Source organism: Phyllobates terribilis, unplaced genomic scaffold (assembly GCF_046119375.1).
Source record: "Phyllobates terribilis strain yellow unplaced genomic scaffold, ASM4611937v1 Scaffold_1118__1_contigs__length_406537, whole genome shotgun sequence".
In the NCBI taxonomy this organism is placed as follows: Eukaryota; Metazoa; Chordata; class Amphibia; order Anura; family Dendrobatidae; genus Phyllobates; species Phyllobates terribilis.
In genome coordinates, this window is record NW_027363878.1 from 293,046 (window position 1) to 312,892 (window position 19,847).

Below are 19,847 nucleotides of genomic sequence, written 5' to 3' on the forward strand. Positions count from 1 at the left end.
ATTACTGTGGCAACCAGACCCCTGGGGTGCCACACATCCACAAGGCCCGAGTTGCTAGCCATATGGGTGAGCACAGCACGTTACACTCAGGGACGTGGGCTACAACACAGCTTCAAGCAGAATAGCCAAAAGAGTATAGTGAGAACGGCAGGCCTACAACTCCACCTGCCCAGGGGGACTCTATGCTTGCTCCCAGACCGACCGGACCCTTATTACTAGCCAGTACTCCCGTTGGGGCCTGTATAATTGCCACGAGTAAAGACCCTGGGACTGCACTATCTGACTCCGTGTCATTACTGACTACCTGCACCATAACCACCATCATCTACACTCGCTGCCCTGGAGATACACTCTTCCTGTGGGGAGTTACACTACCTTAGCTGCTATACCACCAGCTTCAGAGGACTGTTCCGCAGCGGCGGTTCCTATTGACCGCATTCCACAAGTGGCGTAGTCGGACATTAAACACCTTTACACATAGACTACCTTTGATTTGACCGCCCTGGGTCATGGACCGGGTCGCCGCCACGGTGACTACAACCCCCAGCGTCTACAGGCCCGGATCCGGGTACACCGCGGCCCAGGGGGCGCGTCACAGTCACTAGCGGGAATGTCAAACATCTTCTCAATTTGTTTCTCCACCCTCTCCGGATCTGCATTCTTCAAGTCTATCTGAAAGCAAAAGTATAAATACTAATTATTTATCAAAGGTAGACAACATCTAGAAACCATATAATAAAACTGGCATAAAATATAGTGCTGAACAAGAGTTTAGGGAGAGATGTACAACTGGCACTGGCCTTTAAAAGGGGTTGTATAATCGTACAAAACTAGCAAAAATGTAAAGTGCCTGTAACACAAGGAACTTGCAATTTACCTCTTAGTAAAAATCCTATTCTTTCTCAAGAACAGAGGAATTTTAATTTCATAATTTTTTTTAATCAAATAATTTTTATTGAAAAACTCCAAATACAAATTTTCCATCTTTCAAATAACATACATGGCATAGTAATTCCATAGTATAAAACATGAACAAAGTATCTGAACTTCAATTCCCATAACCCACCCTAAACCCAAATCCCAACACTTCAGAGAGAACCATTTTCAGAGCAGTTCTAGAATAACGGACTATAGCATTTGTAGAAGGGGGAAGGAGATAAAAAAAGTGACTAACAAAGGGATAGTAGCGTTTTAATTTTATCATTTACTGCTTGATGCCTGAGCCGGGGAGTGCACGCTTGAAAACTGTTGCAGGCTGCTGTAATCACAGGACACAAGCAAACAGCATGGCATTTCCTATCAGTACGGAGGAAGTAAGGGGCAACAGTAATGAAAGTCTCCTTCTACTCCATGCCCCCTGAGGAAGTGTTGACGAAACGCGCGTTGGGGTTGAGGGACGCGTGCATGCCCTACACAGAGCTCCTTCACAACTTCAGGTAATTAATAGCAGCACGCATACACTGCAATTTACTTATTATGGATACTGGTAGATCTTGATTACTTAATCTTGGAGTGCTGTATATTATTAGAGCCTTATTAATTTTGAGAATTGCTCCATAATTTATATTAGCAGCACTCATACACTGCACTTTATTATTCATGGATACTGGTAGATCTTGATAGGTTACTTTATCCTGGTGTGCTGCATATTATTAGAGCCTTTTTAATTCTTAGAATTGCTTTCCATTTTATACTAGCAGCACACACACATGGCACTTTACTTTATCCAAGACACAGATCCTGTTATGAGTTTGATAATTATTTCTTTACCTTATATGTGATTTTGTTTTCTTTTTTATGTACTAATTATTGGATTATTGTATTATGGATTTCTGGTTGAGACCATTTTTTACAATATTGAACTTCTCCAAATTAGACATAATTTGATTTTCTGAGTATACAGTGGCTATTGGGCAGTGCTATCCGCTATCCCTCACTTTTGAGGTACTGCATATATATATTTTTTAAACGTTGTTTACAAATGAATTTTCTGTATTAATAAATATTTATTTTAATGATAATGGTTGTGGTCTTGGTTTGATTGCCCCCCTTATGATTAGGAGAGGGGTGTCATTCTTTTGATTTATAGATTATTTATGACCATATTGATTTTGGACCTATTGATTTATTATCTGTAGAGTATTAGATGTGATTTAACCCCTTAGCGAAGGTGCTATCACTATATGAAGTGGGCTCACATGCTACATTACATAGCGGGCACCTGAGTAAAGGCCGGTTTCACACATCAGTGTATTTTATTTTTTTTTCTATTGTGAAAATCCTAAGTGATCAAGAGATTGCCGATTTCAAGATCCTGGACTAGTAAAACATGCAATAAGAAAACACTTTTAAATATATGTATATGCACTGCTCAAAAAATAAAGGAAAACTTAAACAACACAATGTAACTCCAAGTCAATCATACTTCTGTGAAATCTACCTGTCCAGTTATGAAGCAACACTGATTGTTAATCAATTTCTCCTGCTGTTGTACAAATGGAACAGACAAGTAGAAATGATAGGCAATTAGCAGGACAATCCCTTTAAAGGAGTGGTTCTGCAGGTGGTGACCACAGACCGTTTCTGTGTCTGTCAGCACCGTGTCCAGAGCACGGAGCAGACCCCAGGAGATGTGGAGGGGGCCGTAGGAGGGCAACAACCCAGCAGCAGAAACTTTGTGCAAGAAGTAGCTGTGCCAGAGCCCTGCAAAATGACCTAGAGAAGGCCACTAACATCCATGAGTCTGCTCAAACTGTCAGGAACAGACTCCATGAGGGTTGTATGAGGGCCCGACATCCACAAATGGGTGCTTACAGCCCAATACTGTGCAGGGTGATTGGCATTTGCCAGAAAACACCAAGATTGGCAGATTCAGCATTGGCGCCCTGTGCTCTTAACGGATGAGAGCAGGTTCACACTGAGCACGTGAGACAGTCTGGAGATGCCGTGGAGAACATTCCTCTGCCTGCAACATCCTTCAGCATGACTGGTTTGGCGGTGGGTGAGTAATGGTGTGGGGTGGCATTTCTTTGGAGGGCCGCACAGCCCTACATGTGCTAGCCAGAGGTAGTCTGACTGCGATTAGGTACTGGGATGAGATCCTCAGACCCATTGTGAGACAATATGCAGGTGTAGTGGGCCCTGAGTTCCTTCTGATGCAGAACAATGCCAGACCTCATGTGACTGGAGTGTCAGCGGTTCCTGCATGATGAAGGCATTTATGCTTTGGACTGGCCTGGCTGTTCCCCAGACCTGAATCCAATCGAGATCATCTGGGGACATCATGTCTCGTTCCATCCACCAACGCCATGTTGCACCACAGGAGTTGACTGATGCTTTAATCCAGGTCTGGGAGGAGATAGCTCAGGAGAACATCTGCCGTCTCATCAGGAGCATGCCCAGGCATTGTAGGGAGGTCATACAGGCACGTGGAGGCCACACACAATACTGAGCAGCATTTCCTTGTCTTGAGACATTTCCACTGAAGTGGGATCAGCCTGTAATTTGATTTTGCACTTTGATTTTGAGTATCATTCCAAATCCAGACCTCTATGGGATATTAATTTTGATCTACATTGAGCATTTTTATTTTTATTATTCACAACGCATTCCACTATGTAATGAATAAAGATTTGCAACTGGAATATTTCATTCAGTGATATCTATGATGTGGTATTTTAGTGTTCCCTTTATTTTTTTGAGCAGTGTATGTTAGTTTTGAAATCACCTGCCCCCCTAACCTCTCTTCCCCAAGTGTAACTGGTAGAAGTGCACAAAGCAAAACTTATATATATTTATTGTGTGGACGAGTAACCATGCGGCATTACCAAATATCTATCCCATACCCAAATAAACAACTAAATGAAAAAACAAAGCCCCAGAATTTGCATTTTTCAGATCGTTGCACTCCCCCCTCCACACCACACTAAAAATGATCAAAATGTCATATATCAATAAAAAATGTGCACAGGTGCGAACACACTACTCCATTGACAGGAAAATTTAAGTTATGGACCTCAATAAATGGTGACACCATTTTTTTTTTTGTTGTTTTTAATATAAACTATTATCTTTTTCCAGCCACTCCAGGCTGGGGAGAATTTGACTCTGCATTCTCTTTCAATGAGATTAGCACTCATGGGGGTCAGGAATTTTATTGGACTCTATACAGGTTGTACACCTTTAGCTCTGAAAAGCTTTAGGATCATCTACAAATGTATGTGTATAACGGTATAAAAATAAATAGAATAGAGCTGATTATATTGGTTACAATAACATGAAACCCTAGCAGAAACCTTCAGGATAATTGAGCAGATGAAGTCACATTTTACTCTTTGGCCTCCTCTCCAGTGGTGGCGGGGTCCGTCTTTATTTAGGTGGACACAGAAGCGTTGTAGACCGTACTTTAGATGAAGACCTTGATGTAGTGCTCATCATAGAGCACTGTATAAGTGAACGTTGCCTACGTGATATTTGATAGAATCTGTTATTGCTTTAACCGGTAATTCAGCAGTTTGAGACTCCAGACCCTTGTGCTCACACTGTATGTATTGCAAAGGGAATAAGTTTCACTGCCTAAAAGTGCAGCTTATGATGCCAATGCTGAATCATCACTTTAAATGTTTTTGGGTGGAAATGCTAATGTTTAGTTATTTTCTTAATCTTAGTGAAGTGAAGAGATAAAAGAGTGTTCCCTCTCCAGATGCTATAGTTTTGTCTGATAATGAACCCTCAAGTCCACGGATGAATGGCTTAACAAAGGCACAGGAGCTCAATTCTGAAACTTTTTTGGTAAGAACATTTTATATTCTCCAGTTTCCACTACTCTTGCTTTTATGTAATTATTTTGATATGGGATCATAGTTTTTAATTCACTGTAGCTTAAAGAGGACCTGTCACCAAAGTTTCCAATTTTTGCTCTGATTTGATTCCGGGTTCATTGCATTTTTATTTTAAAAAGCGCTATGTGGTTCCAGAGAGATGCTGCTTATTATTTAGTACTGATTTTATCATCTTTACAAGGGGGGCGCTGCTGAGTGAATTATGCAAAGCAAGCTAAAGCAAGTCCCTGAAAATCGTGTGAGAAACACCCCTTGTAAAGACCGTAAATAAAATAATAGCCTATTTCTTTGCAACCGTACTACGGATTAAAAACAAAACCCTGAATACTTCAGGGGAGCAGTGGGAATAAAATTAGAGCAAAAACTGTTTACTTTTCACCTAATGACAGGAAATCTTCAACATTATAGATAAAAATACAAGTGGATTTAAAGGGAGCTTGTTTAACTAATATAACAAAATGTATTTACCTACAGCCATAGTGATAATCTACAGGTATTGGTTTTGTTTTTTTTAATACCTGTAGCAGTGTAATTGCAAGTGCTGTTGCAGGGAGAAAATGAAATATCTATTCTCCTTGAAACAGCTCACTTCCTATCATAAGGGCTGTAAAGTCAGTGCTCAGTACACAGTGATCACACTGTAATCACTCCCCCATACCCCTTGACTGATCTACTGTTCTGTAGCGTGTGAGCAGGAGCAGTGACTACAGTGCGCTCACTAACTGTTCACATTCCAGCGCCGCCTCGAAGGCTGGAAGCAAGCGGCTGCAGAGAGAACATAACTTAATTTTCTCTCTGAAGTTGCACTTCCAGTTAAAAAGGTATATATTTAAAGGGAATCTGTCAGCAGGTTTTCTTATGTAATTTGAGAGCAACATGACGTAGGGGCTAAGACCCGGATTCCACAATGTCACTTGTGTGGTGTGTTAATAAAATCAGGAAAGCATCACTATAGGACTGCTGCCTCATGCCTCCTAGTCAATTGCTCTGTGTAACCCTGCCCCCACTACTGACTGACAGTTTGCTGCCAATCAGTGGTGTGGACAGGGTTTTACAGAGCTTAGCATTTTGAGCAATGCTAAATCTGCAGCAGAGAAAACTGATTTTTATAAAACCAGCAGCCCTGTAAGTGACACATTGCTGGAATCTGGGTCTATGTTCCTATACCATTCTGCTATCAGATTATATAGCAATAACCTGTTGATAGATTCCTTTTTAACACCGTATTTACCATCTGTTTTCCCTATATGGCAGGTAAACAATGTGTTTCTTGCTGACAGGTTCCCTTTTAGGTTAAGTTCACACCATGCATTTTTGATGCTTAATAGGTCTGCCAGATATAGCAATGTGAATCTGGATGTGCTGTGCACATGATGCGGAAATTTCCTCTACGGATTCACATTGCAGTAAAAACCTCAGCATGATCGTTGTTTGGGTGTTTCCGTCGCGAATTCGCGCCCATTGACTTGCATTGAATCGCAGCAAACCCGCAGGTATAATATCTATACATGCGAATATGCTGCGTTTCAATGTAAGTCAATGGGCGCAAATTCGCGCTGGAAATGCGCTACGGGTGGTACCCGGGTCGGGAGAGGAGGACTACAACTCCTCTCATCCGATCGCCGCTCTCGCTGATAACGAGAGCGGAGTGGATGGGAGGAACAGTGGTCTGCTTCCCCAGCCCACGTGCCCACTGTAAAAAATCAAAGAAAAAATAAATAAACCTCTATACTCCCCTGTACAGCGACACCAATTCTGGGACTACTGAGGGGTGATATTAATAGCCACGAAGGGGGCTAGTATCCATGGCCCCTTCTCTGGCTATTAATATCAGCCCGCAGCTGTCTAGTTTAGCCTTTGCTGGTTAGATTTTATAGGGGGACCCCACGTCAATTTTTTTCTGGGGTCCCCCTGTAATTTAGTCAGTAAAGGCTAAACAAACAGCTGCGGGCTGATATTAATAGCCAGTAAACATTGTTGGCTAATGGCCCCTTCCCTGGCTACTAATATCAGTCCCCAGCAGTCGGCTTACCCTCTGCTGGTTATAAAATTGATGTGAGAGCACACGCCTTTTTTTTTTTTTTTTTTTTTATTTTGGCTCTGTGCCCACGATCCAGATGTAGCAGCGCTTTGGACTCATATTTTTTTGCTGCATCCAAAACTTTGCATTCTATTGAACGCAGGTAAATCCACATGTGTTCACTGAACAATGCGGATTTACCGCATTCTATACTTTCTAGTTGTCAAATTTCTGTTTCGGAGACTAGCGACTCCACAAGAGAATTTGACATGCTGCGGTCCAGAAAGACGTGCTGCATGTCAGTGTCCACGGGTAATCCACAGCCTCAGATGCATTCATAGTGGACATGGGATTTCTAGAGATTCCATCCACTATACTGTAACATCTGGACACTGCGGGTTTGACGCCGTATAACCACGCAGCGTCAAACCTGCAGTGGCTCCTGACCGTTGCCACGTACCCAAACTCGCCCACAGCACATCAATTTCTGTAGCCGACACGCTAGTCTCCGCTGCAGATTTTGACTGATTGAAGTGTCATATGCGGTGGATTCACATTTACCAACAACAAAAATAAGCTGTGTCCAAAGTGCTATTTGTTGCTCTTCATGGGGAAGTAGTGACTAACGAACCAGCTGTGAGATGTTAATTATGGCCAGGGAAAATGTTTGCAAATGGTACCTTCCCAGGCTAAAAATACCAGCTCACAGCAGCCGCATAAATTACATGATTAGAAATGCTAATGTAGATTGGGTGAATGGGACTAGTTGACACCTTGCTCTTTTGTTTGGTTATGACAAGGTGTCAATCAGACCTTTTCATGACCAAACCTAATTAAAGAGTTTAAATACACAAGCAGACACAGAGTAAACACTTTATCTGAATTACAACAGACACATTCTTTAATCATTCAAATGAACCAATATTCTCACCACAGTTCTGATGGTAATCTAAGGTTTAAGCAATGTCCCACCATATAACTTTATTTAGCTCCAAAAAGCATTCATTGATGTACAAAAAACGCTTTAAAAAACGCATTCAAAAACGCACCAAAAACACCCAGCGTTTTTCCTGCCAAGGAGATGCAGAAATGCTCAAGAAATTTCTGCTTCAAATCCTGATCGTGCGCACATACCCTTAAATGGACTTCGTTTGAACAGTCATCCTGTGCTGACAAAGTCCCGCCACTAGGGGCATCATGACGAAGGCCAATCCTTTAAATGCACCTTCCCACCTGCTTGTTTTTCATCTATCTCCACCCTTCCTCTTCTTTGACAGCTCTGGCTTCATAGAACCAGAGAAGGACAGAAAGAGAGAAAATCCAAGCAGGTGGGAAAGTGTATTTAAATTATTGTCCCTACCGTGGAGCACAGAGTGCCTTTTACTTGGTTTAAACATTCATTTTATGGTAAAAGAGTACCTTTTAAAGGGAATCAGTTTGCAGGTTCTTGCTTTTTAATCTGAGAGCAGCATGATGGGAGCAGATACCCTGATTCTTGGATGTGTTGCTTATTAGGCTGTGCGCTAATAAGTTTCAATACAATCAGTGTTTTATCAGCAGGAGATTATCACTGCCGGACATAAACCAGTCCAGCTAATCTGTGTAAACACACCCTCACCACTGATTGGCCGTTTGTTGACAATGTATAGTGTATACAGGAAACTGCCAATCGGGGTTTGCAGGTGTTGTTTAGCTCAGCATTCTGAGCACTGCTACATGTAAAGCAGAGAAAAAAGGGATTCTATCAAAACTGCACCAAGCAATCCAGTAAATGACACACCTGGAATCAGGGTCTTTGTCTCTACATCATGCAGCTCTGATTACATAGCAAAAACCTGCTGACAGATTCTCTTTAAGTAAAAGTACTTGAGATGCTTGTAAATGGTTTGGGCCTTGTTTGTTGGTGGTGATTTCATGCAATTTATGCTACTTTTTTTTTTTGTTTTTTGTGGAGGGACCTGTCTACTCTCCTAACATATATTAATAAATAATTATACACCACATGATTCTGGCTCCTGTTTCTTTAAAGGGAACGTGACAGCTGATGCATTCTGTTCATGTATCGAGCAGCCTGTATCAGAGGCCGACTGTATTATTTCAGCCATATACAGTTGTGCTCAAAAGTTTACATACACCGGCAGAATTTTTGCTTTCTTGGCCTTGTTTCAGAGAATATGAATGATAACAAAAAAAAACTTTTCTCCACTCATGGTTATTGGTTGGGTGAAGCCATTTATTGTCAAACTACTGCGTTTTCTCTTAATGACAACCAAAAACATCCTAATGACCCTGATCAAAAGTTCACATACCCTGGTGATTTTGGCCTGATAACATGCACAGAATTTGACACACATGGGTTTGAATGGCTACTAAAGGTAACATCCTCACCTGTGACCTGTTTGCTTGTAATCAGTGTGTGTGCATAAAAGCTGAGTGAGTTTCTGGGATCCAGACAGACTCTTGCATCCTTAATCCAGCCACTGACGTTTCTGGATTTTGAGTCATGGGGAAAAGCAAAAGAATTGTCAACGGATCTATGGGAAAAGGTAGTTGAACTGTATAACACAGGAAATGGTACAAAAAAATATCCAAGGAATTGATAATGCCAGTCAGCAGCGTTCAAACTGTGATTAACAAATGGAAAATAAGGGGCTCTGTAAAAACCAAACCACGGACAGGTAGACCAACAAAAATTTCGGCCACAACTGCCTGGAAAATTTTTCGGGATGCAAAGAAAAACCCACAAATAACATCAGCTGAAATTCAGGAATCTCTGAAAACTCACGGTGTGGTGGTTTCAAGATGCACAATAAGGAGGCACTTGAAGAAGAATGGGCTGCATTACCAAAAGAAAGCCATTACTGCGCAAATGCCACAAAGTATCTCACCTACAATACGCCAAACAGCACAGAGACAAGCCTCAAAACTTCTGGAACAAGGTAATTTGGAGTGATGAGACCAAAACTGAACTTTTTGGCCACAACCATAAACGTTGTGTGGCACCCCAGGGGTCTGGTTTCCACAGTAACAGCAATGTTATGTCTGAGAGCAGGTGGGAGGTCTCTTGGTCAGGAATCCTATGTATGCCACACCTCCTGCCCAGTCCTGGGAGGGGAAGAACTTCCCCTATATAAACCTGGGCTGAGGCAGGGTTAGTGAGTAGAGAAGAAGTAGAGACAGAGAAGCAGATATAGGAAAAGAACATCAGGAGCTCTGTGGGAGCAGTGCTACAAGGAGTCAGGGGCTGGCAGCTGCAGAGCTCGCCCTGACTGAGAAGTTATCACCGGACCCGGAGTCCGAGGCTGTGGGGACTAACTCCTATCCAACAGCAGAAACCGACCGGCAGGGGATTGCAGGTCCTCTGGCCCAGAAACCCGAAGGCACGGTCACACGCGTGGGACCAGCACTGCCGTCGTGGAGCGGAAGCTACTAGAAGGCCCCGAGTCACCGGCCATACGGGTGAGCACCACACGGTACACTCAGGGACGTGGGCTACTTATACCCGCCTCTAGCAAGGTAGCCAGAAGAGTATCGTTAGTTTGGGAGGCCTACAACTCCGCCTGGCCAGGGGAGATCCCATCTGCTCAAGGACTGACCAGGCCCCAATCGCTAGCCAGTACTCCGGGAGGGTCTATCTTTGTCACCAGTAAAGACCCTGAACTACACCGTACCGTCTCCGAGTGGTTCCTGCTACCCCCATCATCCACGTCGGCTGCCCTGAGGCCATACCCCTCCCGTTGGGGGTTATACTATCACGCTGCATAATCCTACCACCGGCCTCAGCGGTCTGCCCTGCAGCAGCAGCTCCTTAGCTGTACTCAACGGGTGGCGTAGTCGTCCAACATCTACCGCTAATACAGCGCCACTTAGTCTGACTCCCTGGGCACGGACCGGATCACCGCCACGAGACTACAACCCTCAAAAGATCCGGCTCCGGGTAAGCTCCCGCGTGCGCAACGCAGTGCGACACAGGCCCAGGGGCGCGTCAACTTTTGGCGTAGTCGGCAGGATTTCATGCCCGCAACCACCGGGTACTGCGTGCCTGAAAAAGACTGTTCAAACTTACCTGTGGTGAAGATTCCCGCCATCCGGCGCCATCTTCCGCTTCCTTCCCGCCATCGGTGGAGTTTTCCCGCCATCCGGCGCCATCTTCAGCCTTCTTCCCGCCATACGTGGAGTTTTCCCGCCATTGGACGCCATCTTGAGGACGCCACGCGGGAAGAAGAGGGGCGTGGACTCCGAAAGCGCGCGAGAACTGAAGCCCCGCCTCACGTCCGGACGTTGCGTAAGGTCCTGGAAGGAGCCCAGCAGATGCCGACGTCACAGGAGCGCGACGGAAGGTCCTCAACCCTGACGATCCACTGCGGAGCCGCGGCCTACGGAAGAGGATCATCGCAAGGTAGGCCACGGTCCACTAGGGGGGAGAAGGATGCCGGATACGGAGGAGAGCTTCACCGCTTCAACCCCCGCCAGCGCCACCGCTGTTGCGGTCATGCCTTTCACCATGCCCTATATCCCGGGGGCAGCCTGGCTACCCCAGTACTCAGGGGAGTCACATACCCTGCATGACTTTAGAGAAAAGCTGGATAGCCTCTTCCAGGTGTACCCCCTCACAGAGGAGCAAAAAGTGAGCATCCTGGTGGCCCAATTAACCGGGGCAGCCCAAAGGGAGGTAAAGTCCTGGCCACCTGGGGGGAGGACTGTCGCAGGGATACTAACCCGGCTGAGGGACACCTTTGATACCCGCACCTCAGCCGAGATCAAGCTTAGATTCTACGGGTGCAAACAGCGGGCACATGAGAGTATAAGGGACTATGCCCTGAACCTACAAGAGGCCCTGAGAGCCATTAAGCAGACCGACCCTGACGGCGTGGGAGACGAGGACAGGCTGTTGACTGAACAATTTATAGAGGGTTTATATTGCAATGCCCACCGAACCCAGTTGCGGGCAATGGCCTTACAGGACCCTCATCTGGGATTTGCACAGTTCAAGGACAGAGCCATCCGGGTGCTTCGAGAACCGGCACCAGGTGGCGTTGTGACCCCCAGACGCCCCACTACCACTTACCACCAGGAGGCGGCGCCCTTGTCGGCAGGGCCTGTGGGAGCTGATGCGCAGGCTTTGAACAATGACCCGGCTCCAGACCTGCACCATCAGGTCCAAGAGCTAGCTAAAAGCGTTGCTGCGCTAACCCGAACTGTGCAGTCTTTACAGGTTTCCACTCCAGGGAAGATCCAGCTGGCATCCGGACCGGAGGACATCCCGTGGCGTCGACCAAGGAGGACCCCACCGGCCAGAGGAAGACCCAGCGACCGATACAACGAGGACGGACGACCCATCTGCCGCCACTGCAATCAACCCGGACATATGGCAAGGTACTGTCCTTTAAACTGGCACAACCTGGGGTAGAGGGCCAACCCCCAGGAAAAAGATCACCAGGCCCATCGAACTGGCGCGACAAATATGTGGGAGGACGTCCAGTCTTACCCGTGGTACTGGATGGCATTCCTATGAGTGCCCTACTGGACACCGGGTCACAGGTCACCACCATCCCGTACGTGCTCTTCAAGCAGTACTGGAATGACTCGGATATCACCCGCTACCCTGACGACGACTTGAGTATCATCGCCAGCAATGGTCAGCCCGTGCCACAGATTGGATTTAAAGAGGTGACCATTAAAATCGGTAGAGTCGAACTGGCAGCACAGGGACTGATCATTGTAGACATTGACAAACACGAGAGTCACCCAAAGATAACTCTAGGAACTAATGTAATTGAAAATTGTCTTGCAGAGGTGATTTTCCTTTTACAGCAGGTTGCCAAGAACGCCAGCTCCGGCCAGCAGCGAGTGCTCCAGAAAGAGATCCGGGCACTGATGCGACGGCAACAGCTAGAACTCTCCGGTGGTGAGATTGGTAGCGTGCGAATGTGTGACCCTTTCCCTATTGCCATGCCCCCGAAAAGTGAAATGATGATTTGGTGCCGGGCAGCTATTGGTCTGAGAGGTAGAGATTACCAGGCAATGGTAGAACCAGTTTACTCAGACAGTAGGCCCACCATTTTGACAGCACGGGGGGGTGGTCAATGTACGCCATGGGAGGGTGCCCGTTCGCATAATAAATATCGGGAAGAGGGAAGTGTACCTGCCCCGGTATGCCACGCTAGCCAAATTGTATACCATCAATCAAGATTCCATACAGTCCGTAGAACCCTTGCCTCCATCTTCCCCGGAGGAAGGTAACGGCTCTCAGAAAACAATGGAGGACTGGTGTCAGCAACTACATTTGGGTACTGACTCCACTCCCTCACACCAGAAACAGGGAGTCTATCGGGTGGTTCAAGAGTACGAGAGAGTGTTTAGTAAACACCCGTTAGACTTCGGGCGAGTCAAGGGGGTAGAACACCGCATCCCCACGGGAGACCATCCTCCCATAAAAGAGAGGTATCGACCCGTACCCCCTGCATACTACCAACACGCCAAGGGGATGCTTAGAGACATGAAGGAGGCTGGGGTAATCAGGGATAGCTGTAGCCCCTGGGCAGCTCCACTAGTCTTAGTCAAAAAGAAAGACAACACCATGAGGATGTGTGTAGATTACCGGAAAATCAACCGTATCACACACAAGGATGCGTACCCCTTACCAAGGATAGAGGAGTCTTTGTCTGCTTTAAGATCTGCTAACTTCTTCTCTACCTTGGATCTCACTAGTGGGTACTGGCAGGTTCCTGTAGCAGAGGCGGACCGGGAGAAGACCGCATTCACCACCCCGATGGGACTTAGCGAGTTTACCTGCATGCCGTTCGGACTCTGCAATGCACCAGGAACCTTCCAACGATTAATGGAGTGCTGTCTGGGCCACAGAAACTTCGAGACGGTCCTGTTGTACCTGGACGATGTCATCGTATATTCCAAGACGTATGAGGACCACCTGAAACACCTGGCGGAAGTGTTCGAAGCTCTGGCAAGCTACGGCCTAAAGGTGAAACCCTCCAAGTGTCACCTCCTGAAACCAAAGGTGCAGTACCTGGGACACGTGGTGAGCGCTGATGGAGTGGCTCCCGACCCTGATAAGATCACCGCAATTAAGGAATGGCCAAGTCCCTCCAGTGTAAAGGAAGTGCGGCAGTTCCTCGGGTTGGTAGGCTATTACCGCAGATTCATCCCCGGTTTCACCAAAAAGGCAGCTCCTATGCAGGACCTCCTGATAGGTCAGTCCCGGAAGGCCAAGAACCAGAAGCCACCCTTCAGATGGGAGAAGTTAAAAGAAGAGTCCTTCCGCCAGCTGAAGATGGCCCTCACGGGGGATGAAATCCTGGCGTACCCTGATTACAGCCAGCCCTTTATCCTCTACACCGACGCAAGTAACATCGGGCTAGGAGCCGTACTGTCCCAGATCCAGCAGGGGAAAGAACGAGTAATCGCTTACGCCAGCCGAAAACTGCGACCCACCGAAAGAAACCCTGAGAATTACAGCTCATTTAAGCTAGAGTTCCTGGCAGTGGTGTGGGCAGTCACCGAACGCTTTAAGCACTACCTCGCTTCTTCCCGGTTCACCGTGTACACGGATAACAACCCGTTGACACACCTGGACACGGCAAGACTCGGTGCCCTAGAGCAGAGATGGATGGCCCGTCTGTCCAACTACGAGTTCACAATCAAATACCGGGCAGGACGCTCCAATACCAACGCGGACGCCCTGTCCAGGATGCCAAACCTACCGGACGTAGGAGAAGATCCAGAGGGACTGGAAGAAGTCGAACTCCCCGCGTTCCACCGTCATGGGACTATCCAGTATTCCCATCCTTTAAGGAGTAAGCAAGCCGCTACGTTTAACCCCTTGCCTCACTACAACTGGGAGGAAACGCAAGACAGTGACCCTGCCGTCCGGCTGGTGAAGGAGATGCTGACTCGGCCAGAGGCTCGCCTTGACCCAGACGCTCCGGAGGAAGCCAAGCAACTGTGGGCTGAGAAGAGTCGACTGTTCCTTTACAAGGGGAAGTTGTGCCGCAGAATGGTTAACTCCCGGACGCATGAACTAATCTGGCAAGTAGTGGTGCCACGGAGAGACGCAGCCATGGTGATGGAAGCATACCACGACGGGGCTGGACACTTCGGATGGAAGAAGCTGGAGTTCCTGCTGCGTGGGCGGTTCCACTGGGTAGGCATGAGGGGAACCATCGAGAGGTGGTGCAGAGACTGTGGCCCGTGCAACCTAAGAAGGAAGGACCGTGCCAGCCAGAAGACTCCCCTGCAGTCCATCGTCACCCGGCAGCCGTTGGAACTGGTAGCCTTGGATCATGTAAAACTGACCCCAAGCAGAAGTGGCTACGTCTACGCGATAACCATTGTGGATCATTACTCCCGGTTCTTGGTTGTCGTCCCCGTTAAGGACTTAACGGCTCAAACAGCAGCTAGAGCCTTCCAGCAGCACTTCTGCCGTCCACACGGGTACCCGGACCAAGTGCTGACGGACCAGGGACCTGCCTTTGAAGCGGAGGTCTTCCAGGAATTCTGCAATCTGTATGGCTGCCGGAAGATAAGGACGACACCCTATCATCCGCAAACTAATGGACTTTGTGAGAAAATGAACCAGGTGGTAATGGATCTCCTGAAAACGTTGCCCCTGGAAGAACGCAGTCTGTGGCCTGAGAAGCTGCCCGATCTGGTGGACCTATACAACCACATCCCGGTAGGTTCCACCAACTGTACCCCGGCTTACCTAATGAGGGCGAGACCTGGTAAGTTACCTGTTGACCTGGAAATGGGAGTCCTGACACCCGAGGACACTTCACCAGAAGCAGACTGGGACACAGAGAGGCAGCAGCAGTACCGGAAAGTACAGGAGAGCGTGGAGCGAAGTCTCTGTCAGGCTAGGGAAAGACAAGAGAAAACTTACAACCAGTATGCTCCCGCTGTTCCCCTGGTACCCGGAGAGCAGGTCTTGAAGAGGAAAAGACGGCTCCACAAGTTGGACGACCAGTGGGAGAAGGACCCGTACACCGTACTGCCCTCAAGCCACGAGAACCCGAAAGTCTGTACCATCAGTAAAGACGGAGGGGAGACCATAGCCATTGTATCCCGGGATCACCTGAAGAAGTGTCCTGAACAGCTACGGAACCCTGAAGAGGAACAAGAAGACCATCGACCCGTAGAGGAAAGGGAAGATATGGTTAGTACTGTGCTCGGAGACTTCCATCGGTCCTGGACTCAAGTCAATGGTGCAGTTGTGGTACCCGTCCTCACGTTCCTCCAACCAGCATCCCAAGTGCCTACGGAGCAACAGGTAGAGCTGGAAGAGCAGCCGGTCCAGGAGGCAGAAGACTCCACACAAGCAGAACAGGAGGATCAACCCTCTGCTTATAGTGAGCCTGCCGTACCCCTAGTGAGCCAAAGAGCCAGTAGACAGCTGCCCAGTTTACCCTTGACAGCTCCTACACCCTGTAGTTCAGGGCTAGACAGTCAGCTCCGTAGGTCCACTAGGGCCACTAGAGGCCAGTTACCCGCACGTTGGAGGATTTGAAGTGTATAAATTGTTTTATTTGTGGTTACCTGTTTTTCTTGTTGCTTGTGTATAATTATGTGTTTCTAGTTATTTATAGGAGTCCTTGGTGGATTTACCGGGAATCCTTGTACATGGTTGGAGCGTAACCTAGGAATGGACTAAAGACTGTTAAGGACTCGGGGCAGGACAGACCCCTACCTGGTTACGTCTCCCTGTTTTGGTGAAATGGACACCTTGCTTTTCTTCAAAAACTGCACCCGGTTGCGGACACGCCGTGACCATCTTTATATGTTTTTCTTATTGTACTGTTATTGTTTATACCTTGTTATGTTTAAAAATATGTTTAGTCCCGGAGTACTAAATTTCACTAGGGGGGAATGTGGCACCCCAGGGGTCTGGTTTCCACAGTAACAGCAATGTTATGTCTGAGAGCAGGTGGGAGGTCTCTTGGTCAGGAATCCTATGCATGCCGCACCTCCTGCCCAGTCCTGGGAGGGGAAGAACTTCCCCTATATAAACCTGGGGCTGAGGCAGGGTTAGTGAGTAGAGAAGAAGTAGAGACAGAGAAGCAGATATAGGAAAAGAACATCAGGAGCTCTGTGGGAGCAGTGCTACAAGGAGTCAGGGGCTGGCAGCTGCAGAGCTCGCCCTGACTGAGAAGTTATCACCGGACCCGGAGTCCGAGGCTGTGGGGACTAACTCCTATCCAACAGCAGAAACCGACCGGCAGGGGATTGCAGGTCCTCTGGCCCAGAAACCCGAAGGCACGGTCACACGCGTGGGACCAGCACCGCCGTCGTGGAGCGGAAGCTACTAGAAGGCCCCGAGTCACCGGCCATACGAGTGAGCACCACACGGTACACTCAGGGACGTGGGCTACTTATACCCGCCTCTAGCAAGGTAGCCAGAAGAGTATCGTTAGTTTGGGAGGCCTACAACTCCGCCTGGCCAGGGGAGATCCCATCTGCTCAAGGACTGACCAGGCCCCAATCGCTAGCCAGTACTCCGGGAGGGTCTATCTTTGTCACCAGTAAAGACCCTGAACTACACCGTACCGTCTCCGAGTGGTTCCTGCTACCCCCATCATCCACGTCGGCTGCCCTGAGGCCATACCCCTCCCGTTGGGGGTTATACTATCACGTTGCATAATCCTACCACCGGCCTCAGCGGTCTGCCCTGCAGCAGCAGCTCCTTAGCTGTACTCAACGGGTGGCGTAGTCGTCCAACATCTATCGCTAATACAGCGCCACTTAGTCTGACTCCCTGGGCACGGACCGGATCACCGCCACGAGACTACAACCCTCAAAAGATCCGGCTCCGGGTAAGCTCCCGCGTGCGCAACGCAGCGCGACACAGGCCCAGGGGCGCGTCAGTTGCATTTGGAGAGAGGTCAACAAGGCCTATGATGAAAGGAACACCATTCCTACTGTAAAGCACAGAGGTGGATTGCTGATGTTTTGGGGATGTGTGAGCTACAAAGTCACAGGAAACTTGGTAAAAGTTGAAGGAAAGGTGAATGTGGCATGTAATCAGCAAATACTGGAGGCAAATTGCACTCATCAGCCCGGAATCTACGCATGGGACGTACTTGGACGTTCCAACATGACAATGATCCAAAACATAAAGCCAAGTCGACCTGTCATTGACTACAGTAGAACAAAGTGAAGGTTCTGGAGTGGCCATCTCAGTCTCCTGACCTCAATATCATTGAGCCACTCTGGGGAGATCTCAAGCGCGCAGTTCATGCTAGACAGCCCAGGAAATTACAGGAACTGGAGGCTTTTTGCCAAGAAGAATGGGCAGCTTTACCTTCTGAGAAAATAAAGAACCTCATCCACAACTACCACAAAAGACTTCAAGCTGTCATTGATGTTAGAGGGGGCAATACATGGTATTAAGAACTGGAGTATGTGAACTTTTGATCAAGGTCATTTGGATGTTTTTGGTTGTCATTAAGATTTAAAAAGAGAGAAAACACAGTAGTTTGACAATAAATGGCTTCACCCAACCAATAACCATGAGTGGAGAAAATTTTTTTTTATCATTCATATTCACTGAAACAAGGCCAAGAAAGCAAAAATTCTCCCGGGGTATGTCAACTTTTGAGCACAACTGTATGTTTAACTCTGAAACTTTAAAGTCTGCTGGGGACTGAGCTGCCAGTTGCACCTCGCCCGCTGCCCTGGATTGACAGGTGTCTCCGCGAGCTTGTATAGGCAGAGACCTATCAATCCAGTGAAGCGGTTGTGGAGAAGCCACCAGGCACCAGCCTGTCCGACTATTCTCCAGCGCGGCATTGTTCCTGGTGGCTTTTAATGTAGTTTTTTTTTCTCTGAAACGCCTTTCAGAGCTAAACATACCTGGCTGAGATCATACAGCCAGTGGCTAATACATGCTGCCCTTGTATAGGGCAGCATGTGTCACCTGTCGGGTTCCCATTTTAAAACTCTCCATTGCGGTTTCTTCTTCAGAACGTCTTACCTTGTTTCTCCACAGTTAATACAGAGGAGCAGCCCTGAAGAAAGAGAACGACTGATCAAGCAACTTAATGAAGAATTGCGGTTAGAAGAAGCTAAACTGGTGCTACTTAAAAAGCTCCGCCAGAGTCAGATCCAGAAAGAAACTGCACCACGAAAGGTTAATTTAATTTTCAGCCTTAGATGAGGGCAGCTAAATTCCACATTGGGTCAGATCTGTAATTGATCCCATTCAGAATTAACCCCATAACCTGTGATGCATATTTTTATGGTAGATCGTGGTATGGAACAGGCTCAGAAACGCAGTCCGCTCCATATCATGCAGATGCCGGCTGTGTTATACAGTCGACATCTGCATATAGCAGCAGAGAATTAGCTATGATTGCTGCTGTTTTTTTTTCTCTGAATTAAAAGGCAGCTATTGGTTATGGTCAGCGACATTTAAATATGCTGGTGGCCAATGTGCTCATACTTTTTCCAATCCCACCTACATCGTGATTGCAGGGGGCAGATGGTTTACCATGGCAGCCTGGGGCCTCCCGATAGAAATACCAAATGGCAGAGGCCTATGAAGCCCAGTCATAGGAGAATGTTGCTGACACTATATAATTCCATACATTAGTATTGCTGTATATGCCATAAGCAATCATGCAATCGCAAAATGAAATCCTAAAAAAAAATAAAAATGTAAGAAATTATTTTAAAAAATATAATATATAATACACATGGGTGTGTATCTGTATGGTTTGTAGTGTCTGTGAAAGTCAGATCATAATATAAAATTATATAGCCTGTAACACTGAAAAAGAAAAAAAAATGGAATTGCTCTTTTGTTGGTTGCCATTTTTCTACACATACTTCCCCAAGAACGGCAATAAGTGATTAAAAATGTTGTATGCACCCAAAAATGGAATTTTTTAAAACAAGTCCTCATATACAGTACAGACCAAAAGTTTGGACACACCTTCTCATTTAAAGATTTTTCTGTATTTTCTTGACTATGG

The 19,847-nt window shown here is 47.0% G+C and overlaps 1 pseudogene; it reads right to left on the reverse strand.

The window, feature by feature from the left end:
- Window positions 1-18,820, reverse strand: part of LOC141243139 (translation factor GUF1, mitochondrial-like) — an 83,559-nt pseudogene extending 64,739 nt beyond the window's left edge.
- Between the last annotated feature and the right edge of the window lie 1,027 nt (window positions 18,821-19,847).